Raw genomic sequence first — 19,733 nt, forward strand, 5'->3', positions numbered from 1 at the left:
AAACCAAGCCTGTTTCTGACCTATTCTGCAATCAATTTCCTTTTATAGTTGTTGAGTTTTTAAAGAACTTCTAAATTCTAGTATAATCAATACATATTTTCCAGAACAAAAATTTATGTCATTTATAAAAATGTTTTAAAGTTAAGTGAATAAAAATGAAAACAAGATTAATAGTAATAGCTTAATGGGATGTACATTATAAAGATACCCTGATAATAATGGGTCCTAAATTTGTTTTCATGTGATACCTTGATAATAGCTATGTGTCAGTTTTTTCCTTTTCTGGGAATACGAAATGTACCAACTAATAAGCTTATTTATAGTTGGACCACTTGATTGTATAACAAATTTTATCATTGTAACTTCGTAATGATAATGTTTATGGTTTATGGCTCCCAAGTGAATCAAATTTCTACTGTAAAATTTTATCTGATTTTTCAGCCTGTTAGCTGTGACTTTTAAAAATAGAGATTAAAAACAGTAAAAGAAAATTAAGTACAAATTTGATTTCAACTTTGTTAGTAAGCTTGTGGTGAACAAATTAATTTATAATATGATTAAATGGATATTTTTGTCAGGAAAACGTGTTACAAATTTACATGTTCTGGATTGTTAAAAATTGTCGGGTACCTCTTTTAGCTCTCAAAAAGAGATTTTCCTTTATTTATCTGGGATTCAGAGGAGTGTTGCTATATTGGAACTGTTAAATATTAGAACAAGTGCCATTCTTAAAAATGTGTTATATTTATTTCTCATTATTTTTATGAGACTGATTGGAGAGCGTTATGTGGCGAGAGAGGATATGTGGCAGGAAAAGGCTTTTTCAGTAAAGGCCAGCAATCAAAATAGAATATTCCCTAATGCCAACACAGTCACTGAGGACGGTAAATTCAATAAGTAACTTGATAAAGCTCGATGGTGATTTCAAGTCATTTGTTTGTTGTCCAGAAATTAGCTTTAGTTATCTGGGAAATTCACCCACTTGAAGAAGCTCCTTTTTGATCATATCACATAATTGTAGTTGTATTATACCTTTCAAGCAAGAAGTAGAAAATTCCTTTTTAAACTAATTTTCGGTGAGTATATTTGAGTTCTTGAATCATTTGGAGAGGCACCCATAGTGTCATTAATAGGTTTCCTCCAAGTCTCCAAAGATAGCTAGTGTCATTTGTCACATATTAACTCTCATTAGGTGATATTTCTGTGTATTATCTCAAATCTTCAGTGTCTAACTTATCCATTGACCCAAAGCCCTCTTTTCTAGGGGAGAAATTCATGGAGGCCATCAAGGTGAAACTTCTGATGAGTTTTGCTGTCACATAGCTTACCCATCATTTGAAGTTTCACTGGTTGGGCCCTGTTCTGTCCCCAGTTAATTCTCTGGTTTAAGAACTATTGATACTATGGAATTTAGTCTTACTGTGACTAAAGACATCCAGATTTTAAATTAGATATTAACTATCTTTTGATCAATATTGAAAGATCCTTTGCCAATGTCAAAAAAAATTAGGGTGAGTTTGTGATAAGACTTGGAACCCAAAAATAGTAAAGCTACTTTAGATGTTGATGGATAAAATATAGAATATCCTGTTTAAAAGAAATATATTCGTAAAATGCTGAGGATATATTTTCTTGGGAAATACTTCTTGTAGGAAAATATTGACTGCAATTGCAATTAAATAGGAAACACATAACATGCATCAGAGAGGAGAATTTCCAAGCAATATTGTGTTAGATATTAACATTGCCTTTTTTCCCCTTTTGTTTTTAAAATTATTCAGAAAAGATTAGTGAAATTACAGGAAAAGTTTTAGACCTTGATTACAGTGATAGGTACTGAATTACTTAATGGAATTTTTAAAAATAAATAAGTAAAAAGCTATTTTATTTATTTCGAATGTTGTGATTCAAAGGTTAAGGAGATGGTGTAGGTATTATTCACTGGGTGTGATTGTTCTTCAAATTTTATAGGCAGATTTACTTAGCCCCACTATCACTGTAACATATATCATCTTACCAAATATCTTATGATAAAAGGCTTATATTGTTTAATTTTGTAAGGTCCTTGCTCATTTGTCCTCTGTAAGCTCTTCTCCTCTCTTTTTTTCCTAATTTCTTTTATTTTTTCTTGGTTTCTTGGTGATGCATTTTGTACATAAATCATTTGGAAAGTAACAGATGATGGTTTTATTATGCACAGATAATCATAAATTTCTTTCATGCCAGGCTGGAGTATATTTGGTTTATTAGCATTATGGTAATACGGCAATAATAGATCAGAAGGAAAAAATAATAACAATTAATACACTCCGACACTATGCTAAGTACTTTTTGAATGTTATCTCACTTTTTCTTTTAATTTTCATATACTCCACATGAACTCAGGCTCTGTTTCCAATATTTGAGTCATTTGTGTAAACAATTGTACAGTTTTTTAAATGTCCATGTTTATGGAAATGAAGTTTTGAAGTACAGCTGAAAAGAACTACTCTCTGAGAAAGAGATTCCCAGGTGCTACCTAGACTTATCCTGAGAAATTATCTCTGTAAGTTTTTTATTTGACATACTAATTATGTATTGTTCTCATACACATTAAAATAAACAGTATTGGAAAAAAGTCTATCACTAAACCAGCTATCTTGACTGCCACCAGTGGTGTACATCTTGCACTTTTAGACATCCTTTTTATTATTATCCCACTTTTTAAATGAATAAACTGGAATATATAAGAGGCTATGTGCCTTGTTGACAGTCACAAAATTACTAAGAACAGGGAAGCAAACCCAGATATTCTGTTAAACACTGTGTTCTTATCCAGTAAGCTGCATTTTCCATATTGGCAGCATGAAGGAAATTTGCTCTAAATCAGCTTGATGTGAAAATTGGATAATTTATTGAGTGGTTTTCTTAGATTTTTATTCCTTTCTCATAAATCATGCTTTCTATTACCAAAGAAAATGCAGAGTGTTCAATCATTGCCATCTCAGCCCTTGTAATCAAGAAAATCACCGGGTTTCTTGAACTATTTGTACATGAGATGCATCTAGGAAGCAATGGAAATCAAAAGAAGGGAGAGTTGAAGCATAACATGTGTTTGAATTTTACAATTTTGTATCTTATTTCTTTTTCAGTGTTTTCACTGGTTACATTTCACAGCATGTGTTTTACTTAAGGTCTTAATATTTGTTCATCAATATTTTATGGGAGAATAGTTTTATCTGAGTTTACATTTTTATGATGATTACATTGCTATCTTCCTTGAATCTTTTTAATAGGAAACTGTACAATTAACACTCACATTTGAGCTAAAATTCATTGCTTTAAAAACAGCAATGGTTTCTTTATTAAAATGCATTTGAGAGTTATTTCCCTTTACTTTTCTGTGTGTGTTATTTGGATCAGTTTAAACAAGTGCTCTAAATTGTTCCATTAAATAAATTGGTTGAAATAGAAATGGAGGCTTTGTAGATAAAACTGTCACCTTGGAATTATTGACTGAATTTAAATTCACGTTAAACTGTGTGGTTGTGAAGATGATGCATCAAATGTGGGTATTGCAAATAATCTTTATTACATGCATCGTTTTCAAAGACTTATCTACAAAATTAAATAAGGAAAATGTGCTCTTTGTTTAAATAAAACCATGCATTTGTAGTAAATCAGGGAATAAACATCTATTCAACAGAAAAGTTTTGTGGTCCTGGTGGCCATCAGTAGAATTACTGGCTCAGGGCAGAGTTCCTCTGCCTGCTGAATTTCTCAGAAAGGATTCTTCCTAGTCGGGGAAAGGCATTGAAACATAGTTGACTACCTCACAGGGAAACTCTTTCTTGACTGTCTTTATTTATAGTTAATGCATTTTCCACCACCCCCTGTGAGGTCTCCAGGCTAAGTGAGAAGGCCAATGCATTCTTCTTTATGGCCACAGAAGTCATTTAGGAAAGGTCTGTGTGAGCAAGGAGCAGAGAAGTAATGGGGGGACACATCATAGAAGGCCTTTTGTGCCATAGTGAGGTCTTGGGCTTTCTCTCTAAGATGAGAAACCAATTGAGCAGACAAATGTCACATATTTTAGTGGGATCATGTTGCCTGCAGTCAGAGGCCAAGGACAGAAGCAAGGAGACCAGTTGGGAGGCCACTATGCTAATCCAGATGATGGCAGCTTGGAACAAATAGGGTGGCCTGGATGGAGAAAGTGAGAGCTGATCAGATTCTGAATGTATTTTGAAGGTATAACTGAATGTGTTTGCCAATGGATTGGATATAGAGGAGTAAGGTAATGAAAATCTATACTTATATTTTTTTCAACGAAAAATATTTTAAACACGGATTGACCCTGATGTCCTGACTTGATTCCTATGTCAGGTGGTGCAGAGTCATATATGTTATTCTAGGTATGCTGAAGGAAGAGTGGAAGACCCACTCCACAGAAGGATGTCCCTGCTGCATTCAGTTTCAAATGGCCGTGCTTCGATACCTACAGATTTGATTTTCTCATTCTAACTAAACTAGCCCTCAAAAAATGGACAAGAGTCTCCTGCCAAGAAACTGAATTGAAGATAATACTAATAATGCAAGCTTAAGCAATTAAGTTGTAAATGGCATTGCCAAATCTATCATAAACTACATCACGAGATGTTTGCATGTGTGTGTGTGTGTGTGTGTGTGTGTGTGTGTTAATGTCCTTTTGAAATTTCTATTTTTGTGTATATTTTCTTTTCTTTTTCTTGCCTAATTGCTCTAAGACTTCTGATATTGTGTTGAATAAGAGTGGCAAAAGTGGGCATCCTTGTCTTGTTCCTATTCTTAGAGGAATAGCTTTCAGTTTTTCACCGTTGAGTATCATGTTTGTATGGATTTGTTGTACATTGGCTTTATTATGTTGAGGTACTTTCCTTCTATACCCATTTTATTCAGAGTTTTTATCATAAATGGATGCTGAATCTTGGTGAATGCTTTCTTTACATCTATTGAGGATCGTGTGATTTTTATTCTTCATTTTGTTAATGTGTATATCATGTTGATTGATTTATGGATATTGAAGCATCCTTGAGTCTTTGGAATAAATCCCACTTGATCGTGTTGTATGATCCTATTAATATATTGTATTCAATTTGCTAATGTTTTGTTGAGGATTTTTGCATCTAAGTTCATCAGCAATATTGGCCTGTAATTTTATTTTTTGTGTTGTGCTTGTCTAGTTTTGGTATCAGGGTCATGTTGGCCTTGTAACATGAGTTAGGAAGTGTCCCCTGCCCTTCAATTTTTTGGAGAGTTTGAAAAGAACAAGTATTAAGTCTTTTTTTTTTCTTTAGGAAGATTAACCCTGAGCTAACATCTGTGCCAATCTTCCTCTATTTTGTATGTGGGTCGCTGCCACAGCATCGCTAACAAGTGATGTAGGTCCACGCTCAGAAACCAAACCCACAAATCTGGGCCACTGAAGTGGAGTGCACCAAACTTAACCACTACGTCACAGGGCCAGCCCCTAAATCTTTTTGGAATCAGTAGAGTTCACCAGGGAAACCATCTGGTCCTGGACTTTTGTTTTTTGTGAGGTTTTTGGTTCCTGTTTTGATCTCCTTACTAGTGATTGGTCTATTAATATTTTCTATTTTTGCTTGATTCAGTTTTGGAAGGTTGGCTAATTCTAAGAATTTGTCTATTTCTTCTAGTTTAGCCAATTTGTTAGTGTATAGTATAGTGTACTGTTTTCACAGTATTCTCCTATTATCCTTTGTATTTCTGTGATATCTGTTGTAATTTCTCTGCTTTCATTTCTGATTTTATTTATTTGAGCTTTCTCTCTGCTTTTTCTTAGTGAGTCTAGCTAAAGGTTTGTCAACATTGCTTATATTTCCAAGGAACCAGCTCTTAGTTTCATTGATCTTTTCTCTTATCTTTTTAGTCTCTATTTCAGTTATTTCCTCTCTGATTTTTATTATCTCCTTCCTTCTAGTGATTTTAGGTTTCGTTCTTTTTCTACTTCCTTTATGTATAATGTTAGATTGTTTGTTTGAGATTTTTCTTGTTTCTTGAGGTAGGCCTGTATTGTTATAAACTTCCCACTTAGTGCTACTTTTGCTGTGTCCCATAGATTTTGGTATGTTGTATTTTTATTTTTGTTTGTCTCCAGGTATTTTTGGATTTCTCTGTTGACCTGTTCAGTAGCATTTTGTTTAATCTCCACATACTTGTAACTTTTCCAGTTTTCTTCTTGTAGCTAATTCTAGTTTCATACCATTGTGGTCAGAAAGGATGTTGGATATTATTTCAATCTCAAATTTATTGAGACTTGTTTTGTGGCCTAATATGTAATCTATCCTGGAGAATCTTCCATGTGCATTTGAAAAGAGTGTGTATTCTGCAGTTTTTTAATGAAATTTTCTGTATATATCTATTAAGTCCATCTGGTCTAATGTGTCATTTATGGCCAATGTTTCCTTATTCATCTTCTGTCTAGATGATCTATCCATTGATGTAAGTGGGGTGTTAAAATCCCCTACTGTTATTGTGTTACTGTCAATTTCATCTTTTGTGTCTGTTAATATTTGCTTTATGTATTTAGGTGTTCCTAGGTTGGGTGCATAGATATTTACAAGTGTTATATCCTCTTATTGGATTATACCCTTTATCATTAAGCAATGCCCTTCTTTGTCTCTTGTTACAATTTTTATTTTAAAGTCTATTTTGGGGACCAGCCCAGTAGCGCAGCAGTTAAGTTTGCACATTCCACTTCGGTGGCCCAGAGTTCGCCAGTTCAGATCCCAGGTGCAGGCCTACACATCGCTTGTCAAACCATGCTGTGGCAGGCATCCCACATATAAAGTAGAGGAAGATGGGCACAGATGTTAGCTCAGGGCCAGTCTTCCTCAGCAAAAAAGAGAAGGATTGGCAGTGGATGTTAGCTCAGGCCTAATCTTCCTCAAAAAAAAAATTTGTAATAAATAAATAAAGTCTATTTTGTCTGATACAAGTATTGCTACTCCAGCTTTCTGTTCAATTCCATTTGCATGGAATATCTTTTTCCATCCCTTCGCTTTCAATCTGTGAGTGTCTTTAGATCTGAAGTATATCTCTTGTATGCAGCATATATATGGGTTTTGGTTTTTTATCCATTCAGCTTTCTTATGTCTTTTTATTGGAGCATTTAGTCCATTTCCATTTAAAGTAATTATTGATAAGTATGTACTTATTGCCATTTTGCTACTTTTCTTCTGGGTGGTTTTGTAGTTCTTCTCTATTCCTTTCTTCTTCTCTCACTTTCTTCCTTTGCATTTTGATGGGTTTCTTTAGTGTTATGTTTGGGTTCCTTTTTATTTTTTGTGTATTTATTGTATTTTGTGTATTGTGTATATATTGTATTCTTCAGCTCTGATTGGTTGTTTTTTGTATTTTCTAATTCTTTTTTGAAGTTCTCTCTGTGTTCATCTATTCTTCTCCCTGGTTCAGTGAGCATCCCTATGACCATTAGTTTGTACTCTTTATCAGGTAGATTGTTTATCTCTGTTTTGTTTAGTTCTTTTTCTGAATATTTGTCCTGTTCTTTTATTTGGAACATACTCCTTTGTCTCCTCATTTTTCCTGTTTCTCTGTGCTTATTTCTGTGTATTGTCCTGATCTTGGAAATGTGGCCTTCTGTAGGAGATGCCTTATAGAAACCAGCAGCATGCTCCCCTCTTGTCATCCATGCCAAATGCTCCAGGGGTGTCCCCTGTGTAGGCTGCATGTGCCCTTCTGTTGTGGCAGGGCTAAAACGATTGCTGCAGGCATGTGGGTAGTCTGGGCTGGCCCCCAGGCCAGCTGATTGAGCGGCCCAGGCATGTGTAGCTGCTAAAGGCTCATTATTGGATGGGGCAACCCCTGGCACAGCTGGCTGGGAGACCTGGGAGCACACAATTACTGCAGGTTTCCTGGAGAGTGGGTTAGGCTCCTGGTGTGGCTGGTTGCTAGGTCCAGGGGTATGGAACTCCTGCAGGCCCCCAGTGTGGCTGGCTGCATGATCCAGCAGTGCTTGGCTGCCTTGGGTGCACTGGTGGCTGGGGCAGGCCCCTGGTGAGGCTGCTTGCACAGCTGTTGCTAGCTCACTTTTAGGCAGGATGGCCCTCTGGCACAGGCTGGCTATGTGGCGTGGTGGTACACAACTGCCTCAGGCACGCTAGTGGGCAGGACAGGCCCCCGGTGGCAGCTGTTTCAGGCACATTGGGTGGGGCTGATCCCCTGTGTGGCTGGTTGCAAGGCCTGGTGGTACAAGTCTGCTGTGGACTTGCTGCTGGGCAGTGCGGGTCCCTGGGGCCAGCTGCCTGCACTGCCTGTCTGTGCTTGATTTCCTCGAGTGCTCTAGTGGGCAGGGCAGGCCCTATGCTACCAAACTAGAGGAAGGATTTCAAAATGGCACCTGTTAGCATCTGTTTCAGCATGGCTGGACTAGATCCCAAAAATGGCTGCCATCAATGTCTCAGTCCCTGGGACAGGGTGGGCCCAGCCGCCTCCTGCCTCTCCAGGATGCACTTTGAGCTTAGTAAGTGAATCTCTTTTACCAATGGACTATGAACTTTTCTGTCTGGTGTTTCTGTGCTGGTTTTTGGGTGGAGTGAATCTGTGCATGGGCCCTTTAAGGGCAGATTTTCCTTGCCCTGAAGTTCTATAGTTTTCCTGGGTGTATTCCCTATTCGTTTTCAAAGCCAGGTGTTTTGGAGTCTGTTCTCTCTTGGGTTGGATCTAAGGGCTGGGGTGCCTAACATGGAGCTCAAATCCCCCGCTCCTCTGCGAAAAGCTCCATACCTTTGAGATAGCTCTCAACTGTGAAGTGCCCTGGCTAGGGTATGTTTTTCCTCAGCAGGACTATATCTCTTTTCTTCTACCCCTCTCTGTGTTGTCCTTGTTGTGGAAGTTCTTTTCATCCAGTTTCCAGATCTCTCTCAGAGGAAATTGTTTCACAGGTAGTTGTACGTTTGTAGTGTCTGTGGGAGGATGTAAGCTCAGGATCCTCCTAGGACACCATCTTTCAAACTCTCCTGAATAAAGCTTTATGCATCACTCCTCTTTATCTCCTCTATGCTTCTATGCATTGATCCAAAAGTTGGGGATACCAAAGAGAATAAGTTGGAAATCTCCATTCAGAGATACACACTAGCAGCAGAATAACCTTAAAAGTGTGTCAGATGCCACTGAAGAGGCTGTGAGAGCACATCAAAGAGGCACAGAACCCAGTCTTTGGGGTAAAGAAGTCTTCTTAGAAGATGCCTGATCCAAGATCTGAAAGTTGAATATGACTTGGCCAAGCAAAAAGCTGAGGTAAGAGAAGGTAGCTGTTTGCTAAGACCACTAAAGCCACCTTAAGCCCTTATTTTCCTCCCAAGAATCATCTGATGAATACATGCATGAATGAGGAGCCTGGACATTAGAAAGAAACCCATATGTCTCAAATTTCTTCTCCAGAGAACATCCCTGTCCTCTTTGAATCTCATTGTGCCAACTCCTTTTTTTCCTACCCTTCAGCCTTCCAGAATAACGATGACAGTGATAATGACAATAATAATCATAACAGCTAATACTCTTATGGCTTAGTTTGTTCTAAATGCCCCACATACCTTGAATCATTTGATCCAGGCCACCATCCTATGGGATAGGTACTATTGTTATGCCCATTTTATTGATGAGAAGACATATACAAAGAACTTAAGTAACTTGCCTAAGATCTTACTACCAACAGGCAGCAGAGCCAGGAGTCAGACGCAGGAAGTCTGGTTTCTTTGTCACTACCTGGCATTGCCTCCCAATTAACCACAATTCTCCTTCACTAGTTCTTAATTCAACAAATATTTAGCAGGTGCTTCCTATTTGGCAGTTACAGAGGTAGACGTTATCCAGGTTGGGGATTACAAGGCAGCAAAAACTCAGATATTTGGCATTAACAACAAAGGAAGGATTCTCTTGAAAAATGTAATCAGCAAATATCAAATACCTATTTTCTACTAACCTTTGAGTGTGGCTCCAAAAGCCATCTTACTAAAGATGTACTAAATACAAAGACTTTTATTTAGAATATGAATTTATATAAATATACGTTTTAGTGGTTAAAAAAATAGAAGCTTTTATGCCTGAGAACTGGAAATAACAACTAGTAAATGCTAGAAATGAAAAAGATTTGGTATATACATATTAGTTGAAAAGGGAAAGCATCACCAGTGTGGGAAGAAGAGAAGAGGAAATTTAAATTTCCATTCTTATAGATTAATTTGAATTATGTAATAGATAATCTTATTTAAATATGAAGGTACTCATATTTTAGATGAAGATGAATTTATATGTGATAAGCAAGTAAATTATTTAGCACTTAGAATATATTACATACCTTTCAAAAAACACTGTTGTCATTTGGGTTTAATATATGTCCTGTCTTATTTTTAGCTCCTTGTAAAATTGATGGAGAAATTTCATCATTTCCCTTTTTCCCCATATAAATTCTTCTGAACTTCTCCACTGGCTCAGCCCTCTCTGTATCATCTTAAAGATTGTATTGCCTTAGAAAGACTGATAGAGTTCACTGCTCTTGTTCCAAAAGTAGTTCCATCTTTCACGGAGATTGAGATTGATGATTTTCATCTTGGCATATGAAGAACTAGAGTATTTTATTGTCTTTTTTCCTCAGGAGCAATCAGAATGCCAGCCTGGCCCAACTGCACAGCAACAGTACTATTAAGAAACTGAGTTAAATATTTCCTTGGTAACAGTTGTGCAGGCACAACTTTATTGATTATCGTCTACATACCCATTTAAATTTACTGACAAAGAAAAAGTGATCTAGATTTTGTTGCTGAAACCAATGTGTTTTGCACTATCGTTCTCCCAAGCTGAGACTGGCCTCCCAACATTGACCCCTCAAGGACAGGGGTCAGGTCTATTTATCTTTTTCCTCCCAGTCCTAGGATAGGCCTTCACCTAATAGCTGATAATAAGTGATTATTGAGTAGATGAATGAATGGATGGACTGTAGGATAGCTTGTACTAAAGATTCAGCCAGCTCCTAATTAGTAAAAGAAAGAGGAGACAAGGAAAATCAGCTGATTACTTTCCCATTGCAGCTAGATATCGTCTTGAATATACGCTAAAATTGTGTTTTCTGAGCGTTATCATCCTAGGATCATGTGGTGTACACACAGTAGGCTCCCAAAAAATTAAAAATAGGCACACAAATGAATCTAGCTTGTAACCATCTAGAAAGCTTCTCTTTCCTGATGATTGATTATTTGGCTCTTCACTACTCATTTTGTCATGATCTGATTTCATTCTGATATTTTTAGAGAGCCCCAAGCCTTGCTAAAACTCATCTTCTTGCTCCTCATTCAACTACGGCTTCTCCATGGAAGTATTTAAGGAGCTGCTGCATCAAGCGCTTTCCTCAGGTTTTGGATTCACATCCTGGGTTCTGACTCACTTGCCTTTCTCTGGACGTCTGGCTCATTCCTGATCTCCTGTAGCAAGTAGCCCTTAAGCTGCTAATTTGGAGCCCTCTTTACAAACTAGATCACCTGGGTCAGCCTCCTCCCTATTAACTCCATCCTTACTTCTGAGCCTGGGAATTTGAGTGATATTAGTTCCTCCATCAAAGGCAATTCTATTAGCCAATATGGATATGAATTCCTAATTCTGGAAACAATTTCAGCACAATTAAATTCCTTGAGAGAAAAAGCAAGAGATTTAGTCAGCTTTGTATTTTCAGCAGATAGCACAGTGTCTGGCATGTGGCCAGGCAATTGCTAGAGAAATGGTAAGAGAAGGAAAACATTCATTTGTCCCCGTGCCGTTGGAATATCCCATTCCCTCAGAATGTCATTCACCTTGCTAACAGGAGCTTTATTTTTCCATTTTAACTCGTGAATGTATCTGTCCAATTTTCAGCCTTGGAGCAATTTAAATAACTTTAAAACATCTCTCATTAAGCACTTGGTATGTCTAAGGTTCCATGTAAGGTACTGAAATTTTCAATTATGTCACTTTCTACTCTTATGTATATCCTTCCAAATAGTGTATATCACCTGCACTCTAATTCTTTATTTGCCTTTCTTTCCCACGTCTCTGAACTCCTTGAGGGCAAAAGTTGGAACTTATTAATCTTGTGCTCCTAGCAGCTAATGCACCACGTGGCTCGTGATGGGTGCTCATTACATGTTTGTTGCCTGAGTGAAAGGACGAATGATAAATGACAGTGACAGATACGTATCAAAGAACTCTGGTCTAAGGCAGGATGAAAAAAATACTAAGTAATATGTTAATAGTCTATAGGTAGGAAGAGAATGGAAAAGGTCATTATAGGGACAGTGGTTTTCTTCTACAGTGTTAATCCAGAGGCATTTCTTCAAATTTATCTCTTTAGTTCAGGAACAATTTAGCTGTCTAGAGAGCCACTAGGAAAAATTAATGCCAACAGATATTTGAAAGCAAAAAAAAGGCAGCGTACTTCATTTTCAGCCCCCAAGAATAAGCTGCAAGAAATGAAGACAGTTTAAAGATGAGTTGTTATATTTTTTTTCTTTTACCTGCTACAGATGAACATGGGCCAGTTATTTAAACCTGTGCAGGACAGCTGTCCTCCAGCCAGGCGGCCCTGCTAATGTGGGGCAATGTAAAAGCGCTCCTTAGTAGCTGAATATACATAAGAGCGCTGTAATTGTGAACACTCTTCCAGCTCCTTAGGTTTCTTCTCATGAGAATGAGGTCAGTCTTGAACTTTTAGAAAATTTAAGTGTAGTAGTTCTCAATTCCTTTCAATTCCAGCATCGACCTTATAGTCAGTATTTGGTAATACTCCCTTTATAATCCTAAAATGAAATTCATGAGTAGTACAACCTATCTACACACATAATTTATATACAATTTAAAGGGAAAAAAACAAAAAGTAGTTTATAATAAAATAATATGTGCCTCAGTAGGTAAAAGCTTGGGCGTGACTGTATTACAAGATTTAATAAAAGGCTGACAGGGACACATCCCATTGCTGAGAAGACAGCAGTTACAAATGCACACGTGTGATAGTGCTGTCAGTGACGTGACTGTCCAAATGGATTTTCGTGGTAAAGTTCTGGACAAACAATAGCAGCAAAATATTGCTATTTCTTGATATGCAGGTTTAGTGCCCTTCCTAAAAGATTCAGGATGTTTAACACCTTGAAAGATTCCTATGTGTAAAATAAAGTTAGCTTCTGGGCTCAGGAAATTATCAACAGGGTTTCACTTCCGTGAATGTCCAATGGAATATTTGGAAACCACATGAAATATCAGGACAACTATTCATTGTGAAGGACTGTCCTGAGCACTGCAGGACATCTGGCATTTCTGGTGTCTGCCCGCTAAATGCCAGTGTCTCCACAGTCACTGGGGAAACCAAACGTCCCTCACCTCAGCAGTTTCCAAAGCCTTCCCCTAGGAGGCAGTGCCAACCCTACCAAGAACCACTGCCTTTGGGAAAGGGATTATGTATGTTCTGAGGCCTTTCTTTGTTTCTGTCCCTCTCCCATTTTAAAAGTGCACAGGGAGATGAAATCAAATTAGTAACCCTCAACTAACTCAAGAAGTTCCTTCCTCAGCTCCCCCGTGTTTGCTCTTTCCTTTGTGTTCCACCCATGTTGTTTATACTTTGGTCATAGTACTTCCCAGGCTGTGTAGTAAAATCATCTGATTACAGTTCTGTCTCCTCCTTTAGAAAAAGAGCTTCTTGTCCTATCCTTTCACTTTCATCTGTGTCCTCAAAGTGTGCCTCTGAGCCTGGCATAGAGTCAATGTTGGCTGATTAAATGCAGAGCACATGTTACTGAGCTACTAAGCATTCTCTAAGGAAGTCATCAAAGAAAACTCCAAAATTTACAATTGAAATTAAATTATTATTTTGTGATGCAGAATAAGCAAAGTACATCTAGAATTTAAAAATTAGATGACCTATTTCCAATCTGTGAATTCAGCAAACTGGAAATGAGAAAAATGGATGGAAAGCGGTATACAAATAGGTTCACTTAAATGATTGAGAATATAATTCCAAAACTTTGGCTTAGAACATACTAATTTTTTATCTATCTTATCCATAAAGTCCAATAACCCATTAGTATTAAAGTATATTAAAGTTATTTTTTGAGAAGTTCATAATACCCTTTGACATATACAAGTATAACTCTGGTGTCTCTGCACCAGAGTAGGGAATAACCAATCTGATTGATTACTCAGCTGGTAGGTCCATCCATCCATCTGTCAATTCACTTTACCTCTTTTGTATATGTTATATGTTAGGTGTTCTGTTTCTCAAGCTATCTACTAGGAATCTGAAAAGAATATGACGTGATTTCCACTTTCCAAAAGGCAGAGTCCTGTAAAGATAATGAGACCACAATGCAGTATGAAAGATACTAAAGTTCACAATTCTGTGGAAGCATGGAGAGCCACCAATTGCCTGGGAATGATTTTTAGAGGCTTCACACAGGGGTAGACATTCACATGTGCTTTGGAGAATAATGGCGTGGCAGGCATGGAGAGATGCACTGCTTAGATCACTCTACAAGAAAGGACTACTTGCCCAGCTGTGAGGAGTGTGGCTAACTGACAGCTTCCAGCTGTTGGCACCTCCAGGATCCATCCCCACATTGGAGCAGAGGCCATGCTCTTCTTGGGACAATGGCTAAGCAAGGTGGTGGTACAAGGGCCTTGCTATTTCCAGTTCATACAGACCTCCTCTAAGGGTCAGTTTTGTTCTGTAATTTCCATTGGGCTGATAGAGACTTTGTCAAGATAAAGGGAGCCATTAAACATTATTTTAAGAGGAGAAGTGAGACACATCCAGTGCAAAGTGGAGAGTGAGTAGAGCAGGAGATACAAAGAAACCCTTGTGCTCAAATTTTGTCGGAATATCTGTGTTTAATATCTTATTTGTAGAGCAGTGCTCGTTTTTCTTGATTTTTTTATTGACTCTTCATGAAGTTAGGGTATTTAGATGGAAAATTTGTGCTTCACGTCCCACATGGAGAAAGAAAGTACATTCACATTACATGGGGGAAAGAAATTCTGACTCCCTGATTTTAGACCAACCATCACTGAACATCATTCAGGATCGTCAAAGTCCGGAACATGTTAGTAGCACCTTCTGAGTTGGTGTGGCTCTTGGTGCTAATTTGAAGTTATTTGTCTGTCTTTATATTTAGCCGTTATCTCAATCTCCCACCTTCCTTAAATCAGTTCAAAAAGTTGAATTTTTCCCAACTTGAATACACTAGTATTTGGTCTGATTTCTCACTTCCTTTGGATACATTTGTATCATTTACCATTTATTGACAAGTTTGGGTTTCACCATCCATTTTTTTTCTTTTTTGTGTGTATGGATTTATGTAGACATTATTGACCTCCTTTTCTACAAACATCCTTAACTGAAACATTAAGTAAGACCAGGCTTATTAAATGTTTGCTATTAGACATTTTCCAGGAATAAGATATATTATTTCCCTTTACCACTTAGAAAAATCTTGATTTAATGAATAGAATTTTAGCAAAGCAAGGTAACTTTGAAATGTGCTTTTCCATATGTTTATATTAATATCCAATGAATAATTTCAAAGGTTAAACTTCGTGATTCATCTCTTCAAGCCATCTACTTAAGTCTAGAGTCATTACATCACCTGCTTCCCTTATGCCATTGATTTATGTTTCTTTCAAACTGCTGAGATTGGGCAGTATCATTTATTTTTTACATGACATACCCTGCACTGTGAAACAGTGTTTCAGAAGGTAATGGCAAAATACCTGTAATGCAGTGTAGACTTGCCTGCTCACCTATGTGAACAGTAACATACCCATTAACATTTTTCTGGGGTTCTCATGATACTGAAAAGGAATGAAAATTTTTATTCAGTCTTTTTTCTGGAGTAGAGCTGTCGGAGGACTCTCTAGGTAATAGTAGTACTCAGATACCATACTGTGTCTGTGTTTAATGTTGAGGGATGCAAAAGAGTTTTTAGAATTTTCTTAGGGATCTCATATTTCAAGCTCTCCAAATTAGCTAAAGTCTGCTCACAATGTACTGTGAGGAAATGCCCATTTCAAGGCCCCAGAAATATCTATTTAAACATTATTTTCGGAGACTAAAAAAATATTAGATGGATTAGTTTCAAATGACTAGCATGCCTTTTCTAGTACTTACCTAGCCCCTTACTTTTTTCAAAAGGTTTTGGCAAGTGTTTTTTATTTCTCTTTACAGATATCAAATGAAGAGAGCCTTTGCGCATTTCAATGAGGCAAAGTAGGGCACGATAGACTTAGGTACCTTTGCTGTGTTGATATGACTTCTTGGAAAATGGCCTTAGACTAGATTGTATGCTCCTATTTGCTAATCGCAAATTCTTTTCTGTAAATTACACTGTTTCACGGGGCATCATGTAGAGCATGAAATTTACAAGAGTAAGTTCATTTACTTATGAAAATTGATGTGTTTTCCTCTAGCTAAATTCAGGCCTTTCCCTGGGAGGATATTGCCATTTTTATATTTCCAATGGCTCATTTTAAAGGAAAATATATTACACATTAAAAAAATGAGTTAAACTATTTCTGCCTTTAATGGCAATCCACTGTTATGATATTCAGATTATAAAAGCCAAATATTAGTCAAAAATATAGTTTGATGAATATAGTATGAAATTGAAGATAGTCATTTCATTTCTTCCATAATAAATTTGCTTTAAATATTAGTTTATTACATATGTTCACTTGTATTACAAATATTTCCAGTAAGCAAACACAAATCATTTTTATATTTAGCATTTAAAATGTATCTTAACTTGACCATTAAATCATCTATTAAATATTCAATTAAAGTGGGTTTTGATCCATTTTTAAAAATTAGTGGTCAGGTATTCGGGGAAACAAGCTTGCAAGATATTTCTAAAACACAATTCACTTCATTTCTTGTTCTGTATATTTTGTCAGAGAAGCCTTAATGTAACAGAAATCAGATTTGGTGTGTATTTTTACACCAAATCAAATTGTGCAGGCGCCACCCTCAGCTTTCTCCAAAACATTATAAAGGATAAGATTCCACCATGATATAGCTTAAGAAAGCAGAACAGCCCTGGAAGAAGTCCATACGTGGAAAGTGAAGCTACAGGAGTATGTTTTACTGGAAAACCACGTGTCTTATAACCCAATTACAAAACTGGATTTAAAAAATAAGTTGACTTAGCTGAGTTCTGTCTCCTTCTGGAATCTGTATGTAAAGCATATATGGTTTTTCTAGTTATTCTGTAGGCATAAATCATAAATATAAAAGGTACTGAAAAAAATGTAATAATGAAACTGCAATATCCTAGTGACTAATGGTATAAAGCACTTAGATGCTCCAGTTATAACAACTATATGAAGAGGGTGAAGGGATCATAAATCATTTTATTTATTACAATTGGCAGGTTTCCCTTCCTAGTTGTATTGAATATCGTCTCACTTTCCCTATTGTCCTTGCCTAATCTTCACTTTCCCAAATTCACAAGCCATAATTATAAATTTTCATATTTTTAATCTATTCTTTTAATGTGTAGCAGTATTCCAAAACTATTAATTCCTTTTGTCAAATCAGATATGTGAAAAGTCAAGTAAACCTTCATAGGCTTTTTCTATTAGAAAGTGCTTTTTTAGAATGCAAGTTCTAAAATTTTCCACTTCTGATTCCTAGAGGAAAGAGCTGTGTGCTGTCCCCATATACCTAGTTGCTTATATATCAGAAAGTTAATGCAAGATAATTTCTACACTATGAAGTGAATTAAGTTGTTGTCACCTTTTCATGAGATTTTCTACACAGCAATAATCGAGAGTTTGCAAGATATTAGAAAAATAAGCCAAGGTTCACCAGTAACTTCTATCTGATATGTAAAGCATAAACATTTCTAAAGATTTTTACCAGTGACTACCTTCCTTTTGTTATTTGAGAAGTGATCTAAATAGATATTTTAAAACTTTTGTAAGCATCTGAACCTTTTGTAAAAATGAAGCAACCAATTAACTAGACAAACTGTATCTTAGTAGTTTATAATAACTTATATATTACAAAGTTAAGCACTGAGATCAAGGATATTTCGATGAATTATGGGATTTGAAATTAAGACAGATGGATGGCAGTCATATAAACTTTTGGTATTCATTTTAGTATACTGCTCTGGATATGTTGTAGTGAAAAAAAAATATGATTTATCCTGATAAGCAGAATGGCACATCAATAGCACTTATTTGTGCAGTTTTACCTGAGTGAAACTACCTCCTACCAACATTAAATACACACAACTGCTTTAATCAGTGATATATGTATAAATTTAAATAGAAGCACAGAGATTAATCTTGGGATCTACATGGAAACAGTTATTTGGCAGCATAAATCACTATGTTTATGGTTTTCAAGTTTATTAAAAATTAGTATAAAAATATTCCTTTTAAAGTCATGGTTCTTTAACAATAGCTAGAGTACATAATTTAAAAATAAAATTTGAATCAGACGATTAGGTAATTCCTTCCAAGAAATGCCAAGATTCCATGGAACGCAGGTTGGAAACCAGTGGACAGGGTCATGAGGAGAGAGGCTATATAGTTTCTTCTGAACACCCCTGCACCTACTACAAAATTGTGGCACCGCAACAAATACTTGCCTAATTACCCCAATTTTATTTTTTTCAATGGTCGCTTTTAGTTGTATGTTTTATTAAAAAATTGAAGTTTGATCTCGTGATTTGAATAGTGTGAGCTGTAGTCTGACTGCCTTGTTTTAAGATTCAAGTGATAAACCACAAACCATATCACCTCAGGATATGCCCATATGTTTCCCAGTGCCTCAATTTAGTGCCCAGCTAGTACCAAGCAAGCTGCTGACTTGCACAGAGAGGAATTCCAGGAAGTCGTTGGAGCGGGCCATTTTCCAATAATGCTCCCTGGCATGGACTCAGTTCAGGGCTCTTTTACAAATGGCTATTACACTGAGATCCTGATGAGATTTCCTAGAAGTACATGCAATGCTTTTCACTAAAATTTCCTAATTCAAAACTTTTTGTAAAAACGAAGGTTTTCCCCTGCATTCTTAATGTCACAACCATATATCATTTATGGTACATTTTAGTGTCCCCTTAAGATATGAAAGTGCTTAGATCTCTTGGAGACATACTTTTTAAAATTAAATTATTATTATTTTCACTTTGCATCATTTTGTTTTAGATATTAAGCTTAAATTATACTGGATTTTTGTGTCTTACTTCAAGATGGTTGAAGAGCATGAGTACTAAATTATTAATTATCTCTATTAATTCTGTCAATCATCAGCAGTCACTGAGAGTTTATGGTGGGCAAACATTGCTTAAATACTGTAGACATGCGGGTGACTATCTTGGGTGATCTCAGATTAGATTGGCCTGTCAGAGCCTACTGTAGCACCCGCCACTTGAGGAATCTAAAGCATATAATAAGAAGTCTTCAGTGTTGGATATGATCACTATGTTACACAGGATGAAATTTGGTGTAGAGAATTAACTGTCCTCAGTTCCACCATGGACTAAAGACTGACTCTAGCTTTTGTCCCTGACTCCTTGATCTTTCTGTTGTAAAGCACTTGGTGTTTACTTGATTTTGAATGTCCTTATGGGGGAGGGAGGGGTATTAGAGATTAGTGTAGTACCTGGCATATGAGTGGTACTCGGATAATAGGACTCTTAGGACCTTTGAGTCAA

General features: G+C 36.6%; 1 protein-coding gene across 3 annotated transcripts in view; it reads left to right on the plus strand.

Annotated features, from left to right (window-relative positions):
- Positions 1-19,733, plus strand: part of WDR72 (WD repeat domain 72) — a 219,439-nt gene that overhangs the window by 142,892 nt on the left and 56,814 nt on the right. The window lies entirely within an intron of this gene.

Source organism: Equus caballus, chromosome 1 (assembly GCF_041296265.1).
Source record: "Equus caballus isolate H_3958 breed thoroughbred chromosome 1, TB-T2T, whole genome shotgun sequence".
NCBI lineage: Eukaryota > Metazoa > Chordata > Mammalia > Perissodactyla > Equidae > Equus > Equus caballus.